General features: G+C 44.0%; 1 long non-coding RNA gene across 7 annotated transcripts in view; it reads right to left on the bottom strand.

Annotated features, from left to right (window-relative positions):
- Positions 1-16469, bottom strand: part of LOC148314718 (uncharacterized) — a 31715-nt gene extending 15246 nt beyond the window's left edge. For 3 of the 7 annotated variants that reach the window (XR_015841567.1, XR_015841568.1, XR_015841570.1), the window contains exons 1-5: positions 12838-12939; positions 9475-9575; positions 9299-9399; positions 2393-2493; positions 2231-2316 (exon numbers count right to left, since the gene is read on the bottom strand). This is a non-coding gene — a long non-coding RNA (uncharacterized LOC148314718). Of the gene's footprint in view, positions 1-2230; positions 2317-2392; positions 2494-5769; positions 5899-9298; positions 9400-9474; positions 9576-12837; positions 12940-16371 lie in introns of those variants that run through there. The other 4 variants (XR_015841569.1, XR_015841571.1, XR_015841573.1 and 1 more) reach the window with 4 other exon arrangements.
- Between the last annotated feature and the right edge of the window lie 5888 nt (positions 16470-22357).

Genomic DNA, 22357 nt, shown 5'->3' with positions numbered 1-22357 from the left:
GTGAGTTTTTGTGCATGTTTCGGGGGTCAAAAATGCGATCGAACAATCGGAAAAATAATAATAATAATAATTTCTACAAAAACAATAGGGACTTCGCAGCGGTCGCTGCTCAGACCCTAATAATAATAATAATAATAATAATAAAAGTAATAATATCTTCTACAAAAACAATAGGGACCTCGCCGCGGTCGCTGCTCGGGCCCCAATAATAATTTCTACACAAAGTCCATTGTGATGACCCGCCCCCTTTTCAGTAAATTCAAAATGGCCGACTTCCTGTAAAACCTAGCTCATTGCTCCAAGAGACTTTTTTGTAGGTCTTGGTCTTATACATACAGTGAACCCTCGCTACTTCGCGGTTCACCTTTCGCGGGTTCAGTGCTTCGCGGGTCTAAAAAATATTCGGGGGCATTGTAGTTTCGCCGAGCGGCACGACGGGGCGCTGGAGCGGTTAGACGGCCGGCGTGCGCCGAAGAAGAGCGTGGGCGAAGAGGAGAGTGGACGAAGAAGAGCACGTTCCCCCGGACACGATCGGTGGCGACGTTTCGCGCGGTTCGGACCGTACCAGAGCTCCGGCCAGCGTGCGTGGCAGTTAAGCCGTAGAGGAGCACCTTCCCCGGGCACGGGCAGTGCCAAGCGGCCCCTAAGTTTAACCGAATGGAAGCTCCGGAGGAGGAGGGCATGCTCGCGTCACAGTAAGCCGAAGAGGAGCACCTTCCCCGGGCACGGGCGGTTCCAAGCGGCCCCTAAGTTTAACCGAATGGAAGCTCCGGAGGAGGAGGGCATGCTCGCGTCACAGTAAGCCGAAGAGGAGCACCTTCCCCGGGCACGGGCGGTGCCAAGCGGCCCCTAAGTTTAACCGAATGGAAGCTCCGGGGGAGGAGGACGGGCGTGTGTCACAGTTAAGCCAAATTGGAGCACCTCTTCTGCCCGGGCACGAGCGGAGCGCGAGGCTGTCAGTTATGAATGAATAAATGAATAAATAAATAAAGAATGCCACCTTTCATTTCACAGGGCACACCGGACGGCGTACCAGCAGGTAAAAGTCGGAGTAATTAAATAAATACAAAAAGAATGGCTGGGGAATAAAAAAATAATACGTTTTAATAATAATTTGTTTTTTTTGTTATAACATGAATTTCACTCTCTCTCTCCCCGTATATATATATATATATATATATATATATATATATATATATATATATATATTTATATATTTATTATATATATTGTATATTTTTTTTAAGCATTTTTGAAGGTGCGCCGCTACTTCGCGGATTTTCAGTTTTCGCGGGTGGTCTCGGTCCCCATTAACCGCGATAACCGAGGGTTCACTGTACTCCATAAAATTTACAAAAAGCGAGGTGAAACACTCAACCAGAGCTGCTTTTTTTTAACATTTCTCGAGGGCCATGGCGAGCCATTTCAAAAAAGCTGCACAACTAACGTATAAAATATTGATAAATTTGCTCGGCCTGATGTGTGTGTAAAGTTTTACGAGTTGTCGTTCATATTTAGAACCTCATAATCAGCTTTGTTTTATTGCTGAACAGTGCAATGCCACTCCCACAACTTTTCACGAAAAATCACGAATTTCGTATTGTGACATCCTCATGGCCGAAACAGTCATCCGAGCATATATGAGGGCGACCTTGTTGAGTTGCACGGAGAAAAACATCCAAGAAAATAACTTGTATTAGCATTTACCAGTTGGTGGCGCTACTACTACGATGTAAAATAAGTTGGTAGATGTCTTCAGGGCTGAAGTATCCTCAAATGTGTACAACTTCGAGAAGATAGGATCATCTGAGTCATGTTGCCGGAGCTTTTGTTGCCACAGAGTACAATCGGACTTTTCAGAACCTTAATAGCCACGCCTTTTGCCAAAACGTCACAAAATTCGGCAGAGAGTAAGATCATTGTCTTAAGTCTTTTCTGACTAATTTTCAGTCGGATTCGTCAAAAGGGCACCATGCAGTACGTGAAAATTAAAATAAAAACAAATTTTTGATTCCACTTGGCGGCACTGTGTGTATAACAAAATAATAACATTAAGATGTCTTCAGGCCGGGACGTTTTATTTACAGGTGAAGGTTTGGATTTTTAGGAGCATGTGCAGGGGAGTTATTAAGCATTCATTTATTTGTATTAGGTTCATTTTGTCTTCTTATTATTGATATTTGACTGATTCATTAAAAGCAGACAATTATGTTTTAGGTTAATTTTTTACCTGACATGTTTCGGCGAGTCTTTCGCCTTCTTCAGAGTGTCGCATGATGGTGTCTTGAGCTGATGTTCCATGAGGGTGTGACTTACCTGTCAAAAAAATGAAAAAATCAGAGCAGTAAAAGAACAAGCACAACATGAACATTACAAATCAGCAATCACTGACCACTGCAAAAGGGAAAACCACATCATGGACCGGGAGAAGGGCAGGGTCATCCGCACAGAAGAGAACAAACAACAGCGCTGGATCAGAGAGGCCATTGAGATCTGAGAGCGAGGCATAAAAACCATGAACAGAGACAAGGGAGCCTTCATCCTCTCTACCACCTGGACCAGCATCTTGGCGGAGTGAACGGACAGCGGGGGGCGTGACTTGCCTTCATTCTTGTGACAGGTAAGTCACGCCCTCATGGAACATCAGCTGATAAAGACGGGTCACAAGACACCATCATGTGACACTCTGAAGAAGGCGAAAGACTTTCGTATTGTGACATGCTCAAGGCCTAAACACTCATCCGAGCAAATATAAGGTAGATTTTGTTAACCTGCCCGGAGAAAAACATCAACGAAAATAATTTGTATTTGTTTTAACCAGTTGGTGGCGCTACCACTGCGATCAAAAATAAGTTGGCAGCCGTCTTCAGGGCCTGAATATCCTCAAATGTGAAAGATTTCCAGAATATGGATCATCTGAATCATTTTGCAGGAACTTTTGTTGCCACGGAGAATAATCAGACTCTGCGGCACCGTAATAGCCACGCCCTTTGAAGGAAAGTCATAAAAATAGGGATAGAGTAAGATCAATGTCTTGAGTCTTTTCTAGCCAATTTTCAGTCGGATTCGTTAAAAGGGCACCGTGCAGTACGTCAAAATGTAAACATTTATATTGATTGGCGCAAGGTGTATAACTGAATATAAACATATAGATGTCTTCAGGTACCGACTCTTTATGTACATGTGAAGTTTTGGATTTTTAGCAGCACGGGCAGGAGAGTTATTAAGCATTTTGTCCATTGCGGCGAAGGAAATCTTAAGTGAAAACTTTGAAGCCCCGCCCCCGTCATATAGTATTTCGGAAACAAAAAATTTTAGCCCCAGTGTTTGTCCCAGGTCTTAAGATGCTCCAGACAGAACTTTAAGGCAATCAGATGAAGCCTTTAGGATCAGGGTGCAAAAGAATGACCCCTGTAAACATGCAAAAAAGGGCAAAAGTCGGACTTTCAAAAATTCATAACTCACTTCCTGTTCATATTAGACGTTAAAAAATATCAAATTTTTCGCCATGCCCGATGAGACTGCCAAGTTTGGTGAGTTTTTGTGCATGTTTCGGGGGTCAAAAATGCGATCGAACAATCGGAAAAATAATAATAATAATAATTTCTACAAAAACAATAGGGACTTCGCAGCGGTCGCTGCTCAGGCCCTAATAATAATAATAATAATAATAATAATAATAATAAAAGTAATAATATTTTCTACAAAAACAATAGGGACCTCGCCGCGGTCGCTGCTCGGGCCCCAATAATATTTTCTACACAAAGTCCATTGTGGAGACCCGCCCCCTTTTAAGTAAATTCAAAATGGCCGACTTCCTGTAAAACCTAGCTCATTGCTCCAAGAGACTTTTTTGTAGGTCTTGGTCTTATACATACAGTGAACCCTCGCTACTTCGAGGTTCACCTTTCGCGGGTTCAGTGCTTCGCGGGTCTAAAAAATATTCGGGGGCATTGTAGTTTCGCCGAGCGGCACGACGGGGCGCTGGAGCGGTTAGACGGCCGGCGTGCGCCGAAGAAGAGCGTGGGCGAAGAGGAGAGTGGACGAAGAAGAGCACGTTCCCCCGGACACGATCGGTGGCGACGTTTCGCGCGGTTCGGACCGTACCAGAGCTCCGGCCGGCGTGCGTGGCAGTTAAGCCGTAGAGGAGCACCTTCCCCGGGCACGGGCGGTTCCAAGCGGCCCCTGAGTTTAACCGAATGGAAGCTCCGGAGGAGGAGGGCATGCTCGCGTCACAGTAAGCCGAAGAGGAGCACCTTCCCCGGGCACGGGCGGTTCCAAGCGGCCCCTAAGTTTAACCGAATGGAAGCTCCGGAGGAGGAGGGCATGCTCGCGTCACAGTAAGCCGAAGAGGAGCACCTTCCCCGGGCACGGGCGGTGCCAAGCGGCCCCTAAGTTTAACCGAATGGAAGCTCCGGGGGAGGAGGGCGGGCGTGTGTCACAGTTAAGCCGAATTGGAGCACCTCTTCTGCCGGGCACAAGCGGAGCGCGAGGCTGTCAGTTATGAATGAATAAATGAATAAATAAATAAAGAATGCCACCTTTCATTTCACAGGGCACACCGGACGGCGTACCAGCAGGTAAAAGTCGGAGTAATTAAATAAATACAAAAAGAATGGTTGGGGAATAAAAAAATAATAAGTTTTAATAATAATATGTTTTTTTTGTTATAACATGAATTTCACTCTCTCTCTCTCTCTCTCCCCCCGTATATATATATATATATATATATATATATATATATATATATATATATATTTATATATTTATTATATATTTTTTTTAAGCATTTTTGAAGGTGCGCCGCTACTTCGCGGATTTTCAGTTTTCGCGGGTGGTCTCGGTCCCCATTAACCGCGATAACCGAGGGTTCACTGTACTCCATAAAATTTACAAAAAGCGAGGTGAAACACTCAACCAGGGCTGCTTTTTTGAACATTTCTCGAGGGCCATGGCGAGCCATTTCAAAAAAGCTGCACAACTAACGTATAAAATATTGATAAATTTGCTCGGCCTGATGTGTGTGTAAAGTTTCACGAGTTGTCGTTCATATTTAGAACCTCATAATCAGCTTTGTTTTATTGCCGAACAGTGCAATGCCACTCCCACAACTTTTCATGAAAAAGGACGAATTTCGTATTGTGACATCCTCATGGCCGAAACAGTCATCCGAGCATATATGAGGGCGACCTTGTTGAGTTGCACGGAGAAAAACATCCAAGAAAATAACTTGTATTAGCTTTTACCAGTTGGGGGCGCTACTACTACGATGAAAAATAAGTTGGTAGATGTCTTCAGGGCTGAAGTATCCTCAAATGTGTGCAACTTCGAGAAGATAGGATCATCTGAGTCATGTTGCTGGAGCTTTTGTTGCCACAGAGTACAATCGGACTTTTCAGCACCGTAATAGCCACGCCTTTTGCCAAAACGTCACAAAATTCGGCAGAGAGTAAGATCATTGTCTTGAGTCTTTTCTGACTAATTTTCAGTCGGATTCGTCGAAAGGGCACCGTGCAGTACGTGACAATTAAAATAAAAACAAATTTTTGATTCCACTTGGCGGCACTGTGTGTATAACAAAATAATAACATTAAGATGTCTTCAGGTCGGGACGTTTTATTTACAGGTGAAGGTTTGGATTTTTAGGAGCATGTGCAGGGGAGTTATTAAGCATTCATTTATTTGTATTAGGTTCATTTTGTCTTCTTATTATTGATATTTGACTGATTCATTAAAAGCAGACAATTATGTTTTAGGTTAATTTTTTACCTGACATGTTTCGGCGAGTCTTTCGCCTACTTCAGAGTGTCGCATGATGGTGTCTTGAGCTGATGTTCCATGAGGGTGTGACTTACCTGTCAAAAAAATGAAAAAAATCAGAGCAGTAAAAGAACAAGCACAACATGAACATTACAAATCAGCAATCACTGACCACTGCAAAAGGGAAAACCACATCATGGACCGGGAGAAGGGCAGGGTCATCCACACAGAAGAGAACAAACAACAGCGCTGGATCAGAGAGGCCATTGAGATCTGCAAGCGAGGCATAAAAACCATGAACAGAGACAAGGGAGCCTTCATCCTCTCTACCACCTGGACCAGCATCTTGGCGGAGTGAACGGACAGCGGGGGGCGTGACTTGCCTTCATTCTTGTGACAGGTAAGTCACGCCCTCATGGAACATCAGCTGATAAAGGCGGGTCACAAGACACCATCATGTGACACTCTGAAGAAGGCGAAAGACTTTCGTATTGTGACATGCTCAAGGCCTAAACACTCATCCGAGCAAATATAAGGTAGATTTTGTTAACATGCCCGGAGAAAAACATCAACGAAAATAATTTATATTTGTTTTAACCAGTTGGTGGCGCTACCACTGCGATCAAAAATAAGTTGGCAGCCGTCTTCAGGGCCTGAATATCCTCAAATGTGAAAAATTTCGAGAAGATGGATCATCTGAATCATTTTGCAGGAACTTTTGTTGCCACGGAGAATAATCAGACTCTGCGGCACCGTAATAGCCACGCCCTTCGAAGGAAAGTCACAAAAATAGGGATAGAGTAAGATCAATGTCTTGAGTCTTTTCTAGCCAATTTTCAATCAGATTCGTTAAAAGGGCACCGTGCAGTACGTCAAAATGTAAAAAATGATATTGATTGGCGCAAGGTGTATAACTGAATATAAACATATAGATGTCTTCAGGTACAGACTCTTTATGTACATGTGAAGTTTTGGATTTTTAGCAGCATGTGCAGGAGAGTTATTAAGCATTTTGTCCATTGCGGCGAAGGAAATCTTAAGTGAAAACTTTGATGCCCCGCCCCCGTCATATAGTATTTCGGAAACAAAAAATTTTAGCCCCAGTGTTTGTCCCAGGTCTTCAGATGCTACAGACAGAATTTTAAGGCAATCAGATGAAGCCTTTAGGATCAGGGTGCAAAAGAATGACCCCTGTAAACATGCAAAAAAGGGCAAAAGTCGGACTTTCAAAAATTCAGAACTCACTTCCTGTTCATATTAGACGTTAAAATATCAAATTTTTCGCCATGCCCGATGAGACTGCCAGGTTTGGTGAGTTTTTGTGCATGTTTCGGGGGTCAAAAATGCGATCGAACAATCGGAAAAATAATAATAATAATTTCTACAAAAACAATAGGGACTTCGCAGCGGTCGCTGCTCAGGCCCTAATAATAATAATAATAATAATAATAAAAGTAATAATATTTTCTACAAAAACAATAGGGACCTCGCCGCGGTCGCTGCTCGGGCCCCAATAATAATTTCTACACAAAGTCCATTGTGGAGACCCGCCCCCTTTTAAGTAAATTCAAAATGGCCGACTTCCTGTAAAACCTAGCTCATTGCTCCAAGAGACTTTTTTGTAGGTCTTGGTCTTATACATACAGTGAACCCTCGCTACTTCGAGGTTCACCTTTCGCGGGTTCAGTGCTTCGCGGGTCTAAAAAATATTCGGGGGCATTGTAGTTTCGCCGAGCGGCACGACGGGGCGCTGGAGCGGTTAGACGGCCGGCGTGCGCCGAAGAAGAGCGTGGGCGAAGAGGAGAGTGGACGAAGAAGAGCACGTTCCCCCGGACACGATCGGTGGCGACGTTTCGCGCGGTTCGGACCGTACCAGAGCTCCGGCCAGCGTGCGTGGCAGTTAAGCCGTAGAGGAGCACCTTCCCCGGGCACGGGCGGTGCCAAGCGGCCCCTAAGTTTAACCGAATGGAAGCTCCGGAGGAGGAGGGCATGCTCGCGTCACAGTAAGCCGAAGAGGAGCACCTTCCCCTGGCACGGGCGGTTCCAAGCGGCCCCTAAGTTTAACCGAATGGAAGCTCCGGAGGAGGAGGGCATGCTCGCGTCACAGTAAGCCGAAGAGGAGCACCTTCCCCGGGCACGGGCGGTGCCAAGCGGCCCCTAAGTTTAACCGAATGGAAGCTCCGGGGGAGGAGGACGGGCGTGTGTCACAGTTAAGCCAAATTGGAGCACCTCTTCTGCCCGGGCACGAGCGGAGCGCGAGGCTGTCAGTTATGAATGAATAAATGAATAAATAAATAAAGAATGCCACCTTTCATTTCACAGGGCACACCGGACGGCGTACCAGCAGGTAAAAGTCGGAGTAATTAAATAAATACAAAAAGAATGGCTGGGGAATAAAAAAATAATACGTTTTAATAATAATTTGGTTTTTTTGTTATAACATGAATTTCACTCTCTCTCTCCCCGTATATATATATATATATATATATATATATATATATATATATATATATATATATATATATTTATTATATATATTGTATATTTTTTTTAAGCATTTTTGAAGGTGCGCCGCTACTTCGCGGATTTTCAGTTTTCGCGGGTGGTCTCGGTCCCCATTAACCGCGATAACCGAGGGTTCACTGTACTCCATAAAATTTACAAAAAGCGAGGTGAAACACTCAACCAGAGCTGCTTTTTTTTAACATTTCTCGAGGGCCATGGCGAGCCATTTCAAAAAAGCCTCACAACTAACGTATAAAATATTGATAAATTTGCTCGGCCTGATGTGTGTGTAAAGTTTTACGAGTTGTCGTTCATATTTAGAACCTCATAATCAGCTTTGTTTTATTGCCGAACAGTGCAATGCCACTCCCACAACTTTTCACGAAAAATCACGAATTTCGTATTGTGACATCCTCATGGCCGAAACAGTCATCCGAGCATATATGAGGGCGACCTTGTTGAGTTGCACGGAGAAAAACATCCAAGAAAATAACTTGTATTAGCTTTTACCAGTTGGTGGCGCTACTACTACGATATAAAATAAGTTGGTAGATGTCTTCAGGGCTGAAGTATCCTCAAATGTGTACAACTTCGAGAAGATAGGATGATCTGAGTCATGTTGCCGGAGCTTTTGTTGCCACAGAGTACAATCGGACTTTTCAGCACCTTAATAGCCACGCCTTTTGCCAAAACGTCACAAAATTCGGCAGAGAGTAAGATCATTGTCTTGAGTCTTTTCTGACTAATTTTCAGTCGGATTCGTCAAAAGGGCACCGTGCAGTACGTGAAAATTAAAATAAAAACAAATTTTTGATTCCACTTGGCGGCACTGTGTGTATAACAAAATAATAACATTAAGATGTCTTCAGGTCGGGACGTTTTATTTACAGGTGAAGGTTTGGATTTTTAGGAGCATGTGCAGGGGAGTTATTAAGCATTCATTTATTTGTATTAGGTTCATTTTGTCTTCTTATTATTGATATTTGACTGATTCATTAAAAGCAGACAATTATGTTTTAGGTTAATTTTTTACCTGACATGTTTCGGCGAGTCTTTCGCCTTCTTCAGAGTGTCGCATGATGGTGTCTTGAGACCCGTCTTTATCAGCTGATGTTCCATGAGGGTGTGACTTACCTGTCAAAAAAATGAAAAATCAGAGCAGTAAAAGAACAAGCACAACATGAACATTACAAATCAGCAATCACTGACCACTGCAAAAGGGAAAACCACATCATGGACCGGGAGAAGGGCAGGGTCATCCGCACCGAAGAGAACAAACAACAGCGCTGGATCAGAGAGGCCATTGAGATCTGCAAGCGAGGCATAAAAACCATGAACAGAGACAAGGGAGCCTTCATCCTCTCTACCACCTGGAGCAGCATTTTGGCGGAGTGAACGGACAGCGGGGGGCGTGACTTGCCTTCATTCTTGTGACAGGTAAGTCACGCCCTCATGGAACATCAGCTGATAAAGACGGGCCACAAGACACCATCATGTGACACTCTGAAGAAGGCGAAAGACTTTCGTATTGTGACATCCTCAAGGCCTAAACACTCATCCGAGCAAATGTAAGGTAGATTTTGTTAACCTGCCCGGAGAAAAAAATCAACGAAAATGATTTGTATTTGTTTTAACCAGTTGGTGGCGCTACCACTGCGATCAAAAATAAGTTGGCAGCCGTCTTCAGGGCCTGAATATCCTCAAATGTGAAAAATTTCGAGAAGATGGATCATCTGAATCATTTTGCAGGAACTTTTGTTGCCACGGAGAATAATCAGACTCTGCGGCACCGTAATAGCCACGCCCTTCGAAGGAAAGTCACAAAAATAGGGATAGAGTAAGATCAATGTCTTGAGTCTTTTCTAGCCAATTTTCAATCAGATTCGTTAAAAGGGCACCGTGCAGTACGTCAAAATGTAAAAAATGATATTGATTGGCGCAAGGTGTATAACTGAATATAAACATATAGATGTCTTCAGGTACAGACTCTTTATGTACATGTGAAGTTTTGGATTTTTAGCAGCATGTGCAGGAGAGTTATTAAGCATTTTGTCCATTGCGGCGAAGGAAATCTTAAGTGAAAACTTTGATGCCCCGCCCCCGTCATATAGTATTTCGGAAACAAAAAATTTTAGCCCCAGTGTTTGTGCCAGGTCTTCAGATGCTACAGACAGAATTTTAAGGCAATCAGATGAAGCCTTTAGGATCAGGGTGCAAAAGAATGACCCCTGTAAACATGCAAAAAAGGGCAAAAGTCGGACTTTCAAAAATTCATAACTCACTTCCTGTTCATATTAGACGTTAAAATATCAAATTTTTCGCCATGCCCGATGAGACTGCCAAGTTTGGTGAGTTTTTGTGCATGTTTCAGGGGTCAAAAATGCGATCGAACAATCGGAAAAATAATAATAATAATAATTTCAACAAAAACAATAGGGACTTCGCAGCGGTCGCTGCTCAGGCCCTAATAATAATAATAATAATAATAATAAAAGTAATAATATTTTCTACAAAAACAATAGGGACCTCGCCGCGGTCGCTGCTCGGGCCCCAATAATAATTTCTACACAAAGTCCATTGTGGTGACCCGCCCCCTTTTAAGTAAATTCAAAATGGCCGACTTCCTGTAAAACCTAGCTCATTGCTCCAAGAGACTTTTTTGTAGGTCTTGGTCTTATACATACAGTGAACCCTCGCTACTTCGCGGTTCACCTTTCGCGGGTTCAGTGCTTCGCGGGTCTAAAAAATATTCGGGCGCATTGTAGTTTCGCCGAGCGGCACGACGGGGCGCTGGAGCGGTTAGACGGCCGGCGTGCGCCGAAGAAGAGCGTGGGCGAAGAGGAGAGTGGACGAAGAAGAGCACGTTCCCCCGGACACGATCGGTGGCGACGTTTCGCGCGGTTCGGACCGTACCAGAGCTCCGGCCAGCGTGCGTGGCAGTTAAGCCGTAGAGGAGCACCTTCCCCGGGCACGGGCAGTGCCAAGCGGCCCCTAAGTTTAACCGAATGGAAGCTCCGGAGGAGGAGGGCATGCTCGCGTCACAGTAAGCCGAAGAGGAGCACCTTCCCCGGGCACGGGCGGTTCCAAGCGGCCCCTAAGTTTAACCGAATGGAAGCTCCGGAGGAGGAGGGCATGCTCGCGTCACAGTAAGCCGAAGAGGAGCACCTTCCCCGGGCACGGGCGGTGCCAAACGGCCCCTAAGTTTAACCGAATGGAAGCTCCGGGGGAGGAGGACGGGCGTGTGTCACAGTTAAGCCAAATTGGAGCACCTCTTCTGCCCGGGCACGAGCGGAGCGCGAGGCTGTCAGTTATGAATGTATAAATGAATAAATAAATAAAGAATGCCACCTTTCATTTCACAGGGCACACCGGACGGCGTACCAGCAGGTAAAAGTCGGAGTAATTAAATAAATACAAAAAGAATGGCTGGGGAATAAAAAAATAATACGTTTTAATAATAATTTGTTTTTTTTGTTATAACATGAATTTCACTCTCTCTCTCCCCGTATATATATATATATATATATATATATATATATATATATATATATTTATATATTTATTATATATATTGTATATTTTTTTTAAGCATTTTTGAAGGTGCGCCGCTACTTCGCGGATTTTCAGTTTTCGCGGGTGGTCTCGGTCCCCATTAACCGCGATAACCGAGGGTTCACTGTACTCCATAAAATTTACAAAAAGCGAGGTGAAACACTCAACCAGAGCTGCTTTTTTTTAACATTTCTCGAGGGCCATGGCGAGCCATTTCAAAAAAGCCTCACAACTAACGTATAAAATATTGATAAATTTGCTCGGCCTGATGTGTGTGTAAAGTTTTACGAGTTGTCGTTCATATTTAGAACCTCATAATCAGCTTTGTTTTATTGCCGAACAGTGCAATGCCACTCCCACAACTTTTCACGAAAAATCACGAATTTCGTATTGTGACATCCTCATGGCCGAAACAGTCATCCGAGCATATATGAGGGCGACCTTGTTGAGTTGCACGGAGAAAAACATCCAAGAAAATAACTTGTATTAGCTTTTACCAGTTGGTGGCGCTACTACTACGATATAAAATAAGTTGGTAGATGTCTTCAGGGCTGAAGTATCCTCAAATGTGTACAACTTCGAGAAGATAGGATGATCTGAGTCATGTTGCCGGAGCTTTTGTTGCCACAGAGTACAATCGGACTTTTCAGCACCTTAATAGCCACGCCTTTTGCCAAAACGTCACAAAATTCGGCAGAGAGTAAGATCATTGTCTTGAGTCTTTTCTGACTAATTTTCAGTCGGATTCGTCAAAAGGGCACCGTGCAGTACGTGAAAATTAAAATAAAAACAAATTTTTGATTCCACTTGGCGGCACTGTGTGTATAACAAAATAATAACATTAAGATGTCTTCAGGTCGGGACGTTTTATTTACAGGTGAAGGTTTGGATTTTTAGGAGCATGTGCAGGGGAGTTATTAAGCATTCATTTATTTGTATTAGGTTCATTTTGTCTTCTTATTATTGATATTTGACTGATTCATTAAAAGCAGACAATTATGTTTTAGGTTAATTTTTTACCTGACATGTTTCGGCGAGTCTTTCGCCTTCTTCAGAGTGTCGCATGATGGTGTCTTGAGACCCGTCTTTATCAGCTGATGTTCCATGAGGGTGTGACTTACCTGTCAAAAAAATGAAAAATCAGAGCAGTAAAAGAACAAGCACAACATGAACATTACAAATCAGCAATCACTGACCACTGCAAAAGGGAAAACCACATCATGGACCGGGAGAAGGGCAGGGTCATCCGCACCGAAGAGAACAAACAACAGCGCTGGATCAGAGAGGCCATTGAGATCTGCAAGCGAGGCATAAAAACCATGAACAGAGACAAGGGAGCCTTCATCCTCTCTACCACCTGGAGCAGCATTTTGGCGGAGTGAACGGACAGCGGGGGGCGTGACTTGCCTTCATTCTTGTGACAGGTAAGTCACGCCCTCATGGAACATCAGCTGATAAAGACGGGCCACAAGACACCATCATGTGACACTCTGAAGAAGGCGAAAGACTTTCGTATTGTGACATCCTCAAGGCCTAAACACTCATCCGAGCAAATGTAAGGTAGATTTTGTTAACCTGCCCGGAGAAAAAAATCAACGAAAATGATTTGTATTTGTTTTAACCAGTTGGTGGCGCTACCACTGCGATCAAAAATAAGTTGGCAGCCGTCTTCAGGGCCTGAATATCCTCAAATGTGAAAAATTTCGAGAAGATGGATCATCTGAATCATTTTGCAGGAACTTTTGTTGCCACGGAGAATAATCAGACTCTGCGGCACCGTAATAGCCACGCCCTTCGAAGGAAAGTCACAAAAATAGGGATAGAGTAAGATCAATGTCTTGAGTCTTTTCTAGCCAATTTTCAATCAGATTCGTTAAAAGGGCACCGTGCAGTACGTCAAAATGTAAAAAATGATATTGATTGGCGCAAGGTGTATAACTGAATATAAACATATAGATGTCTTCAGGTACAGACTCTTTATGTACATGTGAAGTTTTGGATTTTTAGCAGCATGTGCAGGAGAGTTATTAAGCATTTTGTCCATTGCGGCGAAGGAAATCTTAAGTGAAAACTTTGATGCCCCGCCCCCGTCATATAGTATTTCGGAAACAAAAAATTTTAGCCCCAGTGTTTGTGCCAGGTCTTCAGATGCTACAGACAGAATTTTAAGGCAATCAGATGAAGCCTTTAGGATCAGGGTGCAAAAGAATGACCCCTGTAAACATGCAAAAAAGGGCAAAAGTCGGACTTTCAAAAATTCATAACTCACTTCCTGTTCATATTAGACGTTAAAATATCAAATTTTTCGCCATGCCCGATGAGACTGCCAAGTTTGGTGAGTTTTTGTGCATGTTTCAGGGGTCAAAAATGCGATCGAACAATCGGAAAAATAATAATAATAATAATTTCAACAAAAACAATAGGGACTTCGCAGCGGTCGCTGCTCAGGCCCTAATAATAATAATAATAATAATAATAAAAGTAATAATATTTTCTACAAAAACAATAGGGACCTCGCCGCGGTCGCTGCTCGGGCCCCAATAATAATTTCTACACAAAGTCCATTGTGGTGACCCGCCCCCTTTTAAGTAAATTCAAAATGGCCGACTTCCTGTAAAACCTAGCTCATTGCTCCAAGAGACTTTTTTGTAGGTCTTGGTCTTATACATACAGTGAACCCTCGCTACTTCGCGGTTCACCTTTCGCGGGTTCAGTGCTTCGCGGGTCTAAAAAATATTCGGGCGCATTGTAGTTTCGCCGAGCGGCACGACGGGGCGCTGGAGCGGTTAGACGGCCGGCGTGCGCCGAAGAAGAGCGTGGGCGAAGAGGAGAGTGGACGAAGAAGAGCACGTTCCCCCGGACACGATCGGTGGCGACGTTTCGCGCGGTTCGGACCGTACCAGAGCTCCGGCCAGCGTGCGTGGCAGTTAAGCCGTAGAGGAGCACCTTCCCCGGGCACGGGCAGTGCCAAGCGGCCCCTAAGTTTAACCGAATGGAAGCTCCGGAGGAGGAGGGCATGCTCGCGTCACAGTAAGCCGAAGAGGAGCACCTTCCCCGGGCACGGGCGGTTCCAAGCGGCCCCTAAGTTTAACCGAATGGAAGCTCCGGAGGAGGAGGGCATGCTCGCGTCACAGTAAGCCGAAGAGGAGCACCTTCCCCGGGCACGGGCGGTGCCAAGCGGCCCCTAAGTTTAACCGAATGGAAGCTCCGGGGGAGGAGGACGGGCGTGTGTCACAGTTAAGCCAAATTGGAGCACCTCTTCTGCCCGGGCACGAGCGGAGCGCGAGGCTGTCAGTTATGAATGTATAAATGAATAAATAAATAAAGAATGCCACCTTTCATTTCACAGGGCACACCGGACGGCGTACCAGCAGGTAAAAGTCGGAGTAATTAAATAAATACAAAAAGAATGGCTGGGGAATAAAAAAATAATACGTTTTAATAATAATTTGGTTTTTTTGTTATAACATGAATTTCACTCTCTCTCTCCCCGTATATATATATATATATATATATATATATATATATATATATTATATATTTATTATATATATTGTATATTTTTTTTAAGCATTTTTGAAGGTGCGCCGCTACTTCGCGGATTTTCAGTTTTCGCGGGTGGTCTCGGTCCCCATTAACCGCGATAACCGAGGGTTCACTGTACTCCATAAAATTTACAAAAAGCGAGGTGAAACACTCAACCAGAGCTGCTTTTTTTTAACATTTCTCGAGGGCCATGGCGAGCCATTTCAAAAAAGCTGCACAACTAACGTATAAAATATTGATAAATTTGCTCGGCCTGATGTGTGTGTAAAGTTTTACGAGTTGTCGTTCATATTTAGAACCTCATAATCAGCTTTGTTTTATTGCTGAACAGTGCAATGCCACTCCCACAACTTTTCACGAAAAATCACGAATTTCGTATTGTGACATCCTCATGGCCGAAACAGTCATCCGAGCATATATGAGGGCGACCTTGTTGAGTTGCACGGAGAAAAACATCCAAGAAAATAACTTGTATTAGCTTTTACCAGTTGGTGGCGCTACTACTACGATGTAAAATAAGTTGGTAGATGTCTTCAGGGCTGAAGTATCCTCAAATGTGTACAACTTCGAGAAGATAGGATCATCTGAGTCATGTTGCCGGAGCTTTTGTTGCCACAGAGTACAATCGGACTTTTCAGCACCTTAATAGCCACGCCTTTTGCCAAAACGTCACAAAATTCGGCAGAGAGTAAGATCATTGTCTTAAGTCTTTTCTGACTAATTTTCAGTCGGATTCGTCAAAAGGGCACCATGCAGTACGTGAAAATTAAAATAAAAACAAATTTTTGATTCCACTTGGCGGCACTGTGTGTATAACAAAATAATAACATTAAGATGTCTTCAGGTCGGGACGTTTTATTTACAGGTGAAGGTTTGGATTTTTAGGAGCATGTGCAGGGGAGTTATTAAGCATTCATTTATTTGTATTAGGTTCATTTTGTCTTCTTATTATTGATATTTGACTGATTCATTAAAAGCAGACAATTATGTTTTAGGTTAATTTTTTACCTGACATGTTTCGGCGAGTCTTTCGCCTTCTTCAGAGTGTCGCATGATGGTGTCTTGAGCTGATGTTCCATGAGGGTGTGACTTACCTGTCAAAAAAATGAAAAAATCAGAGCAGTAAAAGAACAAGCACAACATGAACATTACAAATCAGCAATCACTGACCACTGCAAAAGGGAAAACCACATCATGGACCGGGAGAAGGGCAGGGTCATCCGCACAGAAGAGAACAAACAACAGCGCTGGATCAGAGAGGCCATTGAGATCTGCAAGCGAGGCATAAAAACCATGAACAGAGACAAGGGAGCCTTCATCCTCTCTACCACCTGGACCAGCATCTTGGCGGAGTGAACGGACAGCGGGGGGCGTGACTTGCCTTCATTCTTGTGACAGGTAAGTCACGCCCTCATGGAACATCAGCTGATAAAGACGGGTCACAAGACACCATCATGTGACACTCTGAAGAAGGCGAAAGACTTTCGTATTGTGACATGCTCAAGGCCTAAACACTCATCCGAGCAAATATAAGGTAGATTTTGTTAACCTGCCCGGAGAAAAACATCAACGAAAATAATTTGTATTTGTTTTAACCAGTTGGTGGCGCTACCACTGCGATCAAAAATAAGTTGGCAGCCGTCTTCAGGGCCTGAATATCCTCAAATGTGAAAGATTTCCAGAAGATGGATCATCTGAATCATTTTGCAGGAACTTTTGTTGCCACGGAGAATAATCAGACTCTGCGGCACCGTAATAGCCACGCCCTTTGAAGGAAAGTCATAAAAATAGGGATAGAGTAAGATCAATGTCTTGAGTCTTTTCTAGCCAATTTTCAGTCGGATTCGTTAAAAGGGCACCGTGCAGTACGTCAAAATGTAAACATTTATATTGATTGGCGCAAGGTGTATAACTGAATATAAACATATAGATGTCTTCAGGTACCGACTCTTTATGTACATGTGAAGTTTTGGATTTTTAGCAGAGCACGGGCAGGAGAGTTATTAAGCATTTTGTCCATTGCGGCGAAGGAAATCTTAAGTGAAAACTTTGAAGCCCCGCCCCCGTCATATAGTATTTCGGAAACAAAAAATTTTAGCCCCAGTGTTTGTCCCAGGTCTTAAGATGCTCCAGACAGAACTTTAAGGCAATCAGATGAAGCCTTTAGGATCAGGGTGCAAAAGAATGACCCCTGTAAACATGCAAAAAAGGGCAAAAGTCGGACTTTCAAAAATTCATAACTCACTTCCTGTTCATATTAGACGTTAAAAAATATCAAATTTTTCGCCATGCCCGATGAGACTGCCAAGTTTGGTGAGTTTTTGTGCATGTTTCAGGGGTCAAAAATGCGATCGAACAATCGGAAAAATAATAATAATAATAATTTCTACAAAAACAATAGGGACTTCGCAGCGGTCGCTGCTCAGGCCCTAATAATAATAATAATAATAATAATAATAATAATAAAAGTAATAATATTTTCTACAAAAACAATAGGGACCTCGCCGCGGTCGCTGCTCGGGCCCCAATAATAATTTCTACACAAAGTCCATTGTGGAGACCCGCCCCCTTTTAAGTAAATTCAAAATGGCCGACTTCCTGTAAAACCTAGCTCATTGCTCCAAGAGACTTTTTTGTAGGTCTTGGTCTTATACATACAGTGAACCCTCGCTACTTCGAGGTTCACCTTTCGCGGGTTCAGTGCTTCGCGGGTCTAAAAAATATTCGGGGGCATTGTAGTTTCGCCGAGCGGCACGACGGGGCGCTGGAGCGGTTAGACGGCCGGCGTGCGCCGAAGAAGAGCGTGGGCGAAGAGGAGAGTGGACGAAGAAGAGCACGTTCCCCCGGACACGATCGGTGGCGACGTTTCGCGCGGTTCGGACCGTACCAGAGCTCCGGCCGGCGTGCGTGGCAGTTAAGCCGTAGAGGAGCACCTTCCCCGGGCACGGGCGGTTCCAAGCGGCCCCTGAGTTTAACCGAATGGAAGCTCCGGAGGAGGAGGGCATGCTCGCGTCACAGTAAGCCGAAGAGGAGCACCTTCCCCGGGCACGGGCGGTTCCAAGCGGCCCCTAAGTTTAACCGAATGGAAGCTCCGGAGGAGGAGGGCATGCTCGCGTCACAGTAAGCCGAAGAGGAGCACCTTCCCCGGGCACGGGCGGTGCCAAGCGGCCCCTAAGTTTAACCGAATGGAAGCTCCGGGGGAGGAGGGCGGGCGTGTGTCACAGTTAAGCCGAATTGGAGCACCTCTTCTGCCGGGCACAAGCGGAGCGCGAGGCTGCCAGTTATGAATGAATAAATGAATAAATAAATAAAGAATGCCACCTTTCATTTCACAGGGCACACCGGACGGCGTACCAGCAGGTAAAAGTCGGAGTAATTAAATAAATACAAAAAGAATGGTTGGGGAATAAAAAAATAATAAGTTTTAATAATAATTTGTTTTTTTTGTTATAACATGAATTTCACTCTCTCTCTCTCTCTCTCCCCCCGTATATATATATATATATATATATATATATATATATATATATATATATATTTATATATTTATTATATATTTTTTTTAAGCATTTTTGAAGGTGCGCCGCTACTTCGCGGATTTTCAGTTTTCGCGGGTGGTCTCGGTCCCCATTAACCGCGATAACCGAGGGTTCACTGTACTCCATAAAATTTACAAAAAGCGAGGTGAAACACTCAACCAGGGCTGCTTTTTTGAACATTTCTCGAGGGCCATGGCGAGCCATTTCAAAAAAGCTGCACAACTAACGTCTAAAATATTGATAAATTTGCTCGGCCTGATGTGTGTGTAAAGTTTCACGAGTTGTCGTTCATATTTAGAACCTCATAATCAGCTTTGTTTTATTGCCGAACAGTGCAATGCCACTCCCACAACTTTTCATGAAAAAGGACGAATTTCGTATTGTGACATCCTCATGGCCGAAACAGTCATCCGAGCATATATGAGGGCGACCTTGTTGAGTTGCACGGAGAAAAACATCCAAGAAAATAACTTGTATTAGCTTTTACCAGTTGGGGGCGCTACTACTACGATGAAAAATAAGTTGGTAGATGTCTTCAGGGCTGAAGTATCCTCAAATGTGTGCAACTTCGAGAAGATAGGATCATCTGAGTCATGTTGCTGGAGCTTTTGTTGCCACAGAGTACAATCGGACTTTTCAGCACCGTAATAGCCACGCCTTTTGCCAAAACGTCACAAAATTCGGCAGAGAGTAAGATCATTGTCTTGAGTCTTTTCTGACTAATTTTCAGTCGGATTCGTCGAAAGGGCACCCTGCAGTACGTGACAATTAAAATAAAAACAAATTTTTTATTCCACTTGGCGGCACTGTGTGTATAACAAAATAATAACATTAAGATGTCTTCAGGTCGGGACGTTTTATTTACAGGTGAAGGTTTGGATTTTTAGGAGCATGTGCAGGGGAGTTATTAAGCATTCATTTATTTGTATTAGGTTCATTTTGTCTTCTTATTATTGATATTTGACTGATTCATTAAAAGCAGACAATTATGTTTTAGGTTAATTTTTTACCTGACATGTTTCGGCGAGTCTTTCGCCTACTTCAGAGTGTCGCATGATGGTGTCTTGAGCTGATGTTCCATGAGGGTGTGACTTACCTGTCAAAAAAATGAAAAAAATCAGAGCAGTAAAAGAACAAGCACAACATGAACATTACAAATCAGCAATCACTGACCACTGCAAAAGGGAAAACCACATCATGGACCGGGAGAAGGGCAGGGTCATCCGCACAGAAGAGAACAAACAACAGCGCTGGATCAGAGAGGCCATTGAGATCTGCAAGCGAGGCATAAAAACCATGAACAGAGACAAGGGAGCCTTCATCCTCTCTACCACCTGGACCAGCATCTTGGCGGAGTGAACGGACAGCGGGGGGCGTGACTTGCCTTCATTCTTGTGACAGGTAAGTCACGCCCTCATGGAACATCAGCTGATAAAGGCGGGTCACAAGACACCATCATGTGACACTCTGAAGAAGGCGAAAGACTTTCGTATTGTGACATGCTCAAGGCCTAAACACTCATCCGAGCAAATATAAGGTAGATTTTGTTAACATGCCCGGAGAAAAACATCAACGAAAATAATTTATATTTGTTTTAACCAGTTGGTGGCGCTACCACTGCGATCAAAAATAAGTTGGCAGCCGTCTTCAGGGCCTGAATATCCTCAAATGTGAAAAATTTCGAGAAGATGGATCATCTGAATCATTTTGCAGGAACTTTTGTTGCCACGGAGAATAATCAGACTCTGCGGCACCGTAATAGCCACGCCCTTCGAAGGAAAGTCACAAAAATAGGGATAGAGTAAGATCAATGTCTTGAGTCTTTTCTAGCCAATTTTCAATCAGATTCGTTAAAAGGGCACCGTGCAGTACGTCAAAATGTAAAAAATGATATTGATTGGCGCAAGGTGTATAACTGAATATAAACATATAGATGTCTTCAGGTACAGACTCTTTATGTACATGTGAAGTTTTGGATTTTTAGCAGCATGTGCAGGAGAGTTATTAAGCATTTTGTCCATTGCGGCGAAGGAAATCTTAAGTGAAAACTTTGATGCCCCGCCCCCGTCATATAGTATTTCGGAAACAAAAAATTTTAGCCCCAGTGTTTGTCCCAGGTCTTCAGATGCTACAGACAGAATTTTAAGGCAATCAGATGAAGCCTTTAGGATCAGGGTGCAAAAGAATGACCCCTGTAAACATGCAAAAAAGGGCAAAAGTCGGACTTTCAAAAATTCATAACTCACTTCCTGTTCATATTAGACGTTAAAATATCAAATTTTTCGCCATGCCCGATGAGACTGCCAGGTTTGGTGAGTTTTTGTGCATGTTTCGGGGGTCAAAAATGCGATCGAACAATCGGAAAAATAATAATAATAATTTCTACAAAAACAATAGGGACTTCGCAGCGGTCGCTGCTCAGGCCCTAATAATAATAATAATAATAATAATAAAAGTAATAATATTTTCTACAAAAACAATAGGGACCTCGCCGCGGTCGCTGCTCGGGCCCCAATAATAATTTCTACACAAAGTCCATTGTGGTGACCAGCCCCCTTTTAAGTAAATTCAAAATGGCCGACTTCCTGTAAAACCTAGCTCATTGCTCCAAGAGACTTTTTTGTAGGTCTTGGTCTTATACATACAGTGAACCCTCGCTACTTCGCGGTTCACCTTTCGCAGGTTCAGTGCTTCGCGGGTCTAAAAAATATTCGGGGGCATTGTAGTTTCGCCGAGCGGCACGACGGGGCGCTGGAGCGGTTAGACGGCCGGCGTGCGCCGAAGAAGAGCGTGGGCGAAGAGGAGAGTGGACGAAGAAGAGCACGTTCCCCCGGACACGATCGGTGGCGACGTTTCGCGCGGTTCGGACCGTACCAGAGCTCCGGCCAGCGTGCGTGGCAGTTAAGCCGTAGAGGAGCACCTTCCCCGGGCACGGGCGGTGCCAAGCGGCCCCTAAGTTTAACCGAATGGAAGCTCCGGAGGAGGAGGGCATGCTCGCGTCACAGTAAGCCGAAGAGGAGCACCTTCCCCGGGCACGGGCGGTTCCAAGCGGCCCCTAAGTTTAACCGAATGGAAGCTCCGGAGGAGGAGGGCATGCTCGCGTCACAGTAAGCCGAAGAGGAGCACCTTCCCCGGGCACGGGCGGTGCCAAGCGGCCCCTAAGTTTAACCGAATGGAAGCTCCGGGGGAGGAGGACGGGCGTGTGTCACAGTTAAGCCAAATTGGAGCACCTCTTCTGCCCGGGCACGAGCGGAGCGCGAGGCTGTCAGTTATGAATGAATAAATGAATAAATAAATAAAGAATGCCACCTTTCATTTCACAGGGCACACCGGACGGCGTACCAGCAGGTAAAAGTCGGAGTAATTAAATAAATACAAAAAGAATGGCTGGGGAATAAAAAAATAATACGTTTTAATAATAATTTGGTTTTTTTGTTATAACATGAATTTCACTC

The sequence above is a fragment of the Idiotropiscis lumnitzeri genome, unplaced genomic scaffold (assembly GCF_059441095.1).
Source record: "Idiotropiscis lumnitzeri isolate Australia: NSW breed Sydney's pygmy pipehorse unplaced genomic scaffold, RoL_Ilum_1.0 HiC_scaffold_244, whole genome shotgun sequence".
Classification (NCBI taxonomy): Eukaryota; Metazoa; Chordata; class Actinopteri; order Syngnathiformes; family Syngnathidae; genus Idiotropiscis; species Idiotropiscis lumnitzeri.
Note: the sequence above shows the minus strand (reverse complement) of the source record. Positions and strands in the feature narration are given on the sequence as shown.